The sequence below is a fragment of the Physeter macrocephalus genome, chromosome 4, assembly GCF_002837175.3.
Source record: "Physeter macrocephalus isolate SW-GA chromosome 4, ASM283717v5, whole genome shotgun sequence".
Lineage (NCBI taxonomy): Eukaryota > Metazoa > Chordata > Mammalia > Artiodactyla > Physeteridae > Physeter > Physeter macrocephalus.
The window spans coordinates 93,941,263-93,943,927 of NC_041217.1; positions in this window are offsets into that span (position 1 = coordinate 93,941,263).

A 2,665-nucleotide genomic window follows, 5' to 3' on the forward strand; every position below is an offset into this window, starting at 1 on the left:
TGACTACATTATTTTAACTGGCAGTAGAAATCCGGAAAGAATTTCTATTCCTTTGACTTATATACATAGATTAAAAACAAAAAACAGTAAATACAGCAGGTAAACAGATTTGATCCCAGCCAGACTCCTCTCAGGTTAAGGTGGAAACATGACCTTTTTCTTTTTTTTTAATTGAAATATAGGTTACATTTTCCTTCTATTTCCCTAGTATGCTAATGGCCCCTGGGACAGTTACTGCAAAGTAGGGTTGACTGCTAGGAATAACCTTAGACTCACTTAATCCCCATGTCTTATTTATTCCTTATGTTCATTCATGCAAGATCTATGGTAAATTAACCACTACCAAAAGCCTTAAACTAAAAATCTGTGACAGAAGACATTTTGACTAGGTTCTTTTGAGAGGAACAGATATAAAAGGCAGAATAGTCAAAACAGGAGAGAAATGAGACTGGGAGCTTCTACTCTCTCATCTGTAGCTCCAACTTGAGATTCTGACAGATGTCTATGTGACACATAAAGGGAGAGGCATGAAAGGAATGGGGCAGTGGCTAGAAAGAAATTTCTTGGTGTTAGTGGTCTTCCTGATCTCTTAACTTCCAGACTGTACTGACCAGCTACAGCTTCCACGGCTGTACCTAAAGTTACCTGGTTCCCCAGGAAACGCATGGGTATGGTGTACTTCAAGTTCTTGTCTAATTCATAGACAATTGGAATACCAGTGGGTGCATTTAACTCCCACCCCCCCATGATGGTTTTTTCAGAGAGATACTCAGATATTTGACAGTTTCCTGAGGACTTTTGTCATAATCTATGATCACAGTATCCATATCACCTTCTTCATTTATTAACTATTTATCTAAAAGGGTAAGACCAGGCCTTAGTACCATTTAGGCTTTCAGCAAAGGGCAGCTGATCTTCAGTGTGATCTATAGAAGGATGATCCTCACTGGTGTCACTGTAGAGAGGATAATTGGACTCCTTCATGGGAGGCTGGACTTTACAAAATCTCCAGCTATTTTCCTGGACTTCACCATCCTTGACAGCTACCCCTTCTTTGTTGAGATTGGTCAGACCTTCATAAGGTTGCTCACTACTGGTAACGATAATTGGTCAATGTCACCTAGCACTGTCCAGAGGGCCTAGATTGCTGTCTTCCGCACAGAGATGCATCAGATGTCAAAGTCATAGCTGGACTCTCATACTTTACCTCCTTCTGTGTTGTCCCTGCAACTAAAGCAGTTTTCTAGGTTCCAAAAGCTTTCATGGTGCCAGATCAGTACACTCTTATAGGCAGACATGGCTGCGGGATTGGAAGACAGCACTGACATAGACATGAATGGGAGTTTCACTGAAAGTCTGCATAGTATTTTTAGGGTTACCCTAATCCAGTATATACATGGACATGAAAGATATGATTACATAACAGTATCAGAACTGGGAGAGCTCCTCTACTCTTAAAAGAAAAAGCAATATATATGTACACGAATACTAAGAGTAGAAATAATTGTGCTACTTTTGTTGAGTCTAACATACGTATATTTTTGGATATAACATTTCAGAAAATTGGATTATTTTACAATCAATATTTGTTCAATATAGTTTTCTTCAAAAACATTATTAATCTTAATGTTGCATCTTATACTCAATGGTATCTTAAAATCAAGTATGTGTATATATAATAAATATTTCATATGACTAAATTTCTATGTACAGTACATAAAAACTAATGAAACTATATTATATGGATTGAATTTTCTTGAGGCTCACAACTAAAGTAATCAGTGAAGAAACTGTTAATAATCCCTTCATGTTTTCACCAGAAAGCTGGACATAATGTTAAATATTTAGGCAAGAGTACAGAAAAACAGATGGGATTTCTGTCAGTAAAATGTCAGAATGTTTGTTGTATCAACTGCTCTTTTTATAATCCCAGATTATAGGGGATGGAGGACATCCCCTAAAATGGAGTTTTTTATCCATCTACTATGTACTATTTTCCTTACGGTAAGAATGTAATTTAGAAGAAACTTGGTATTTAAGTAGTTTTCCTTCTTATAAATTCATGCTACTGCTGACTGTGAATATTTAAGAACTTTAGAAAATGCATTTACCAAATGGGCCTTGTATCAGTTTTCTATAAATTAAGATTTTCTGAACATGGAATAGAAGGTATCTGGCTATTTGCTATTCAGAACTGCATTTATCAAAATGGCATTCAATTAATCCATAGCTAAATCTAGGCTTCTATATAAACCCTCTTTTCTTATGTGAATTAGTAATATCCCAGCCATGATGAAAGACAGGAGAAAAGGACTTTGGAACCAGACCCAATGTACTGCATCAAAAGGCAAAACAGCTCATTAAATCCAGGAAAGACATATAAAATATCTAACATATATCAAATGAAATCTTTTAGAAAGAGAAGATGAAATGATATAGAGCACAGCAATAAATAACTTAAAACACAGCAAAATAGCTAAAATACTGAGTTGAAAGATTTTTATTTTAAGGAATAGTTTTTCATTTTGTAAAATACAGATACTATCGGGCTTCCCTGGTGGTGCAGTGGTTGAGAGTCTGCCTGCCGATGCAGGAGACACGGGTTCGTGCCCCGGTCTGGAAGATCCCACATGCCGCGGAGCGGCTGGGCCCGTGAGCCATGGCC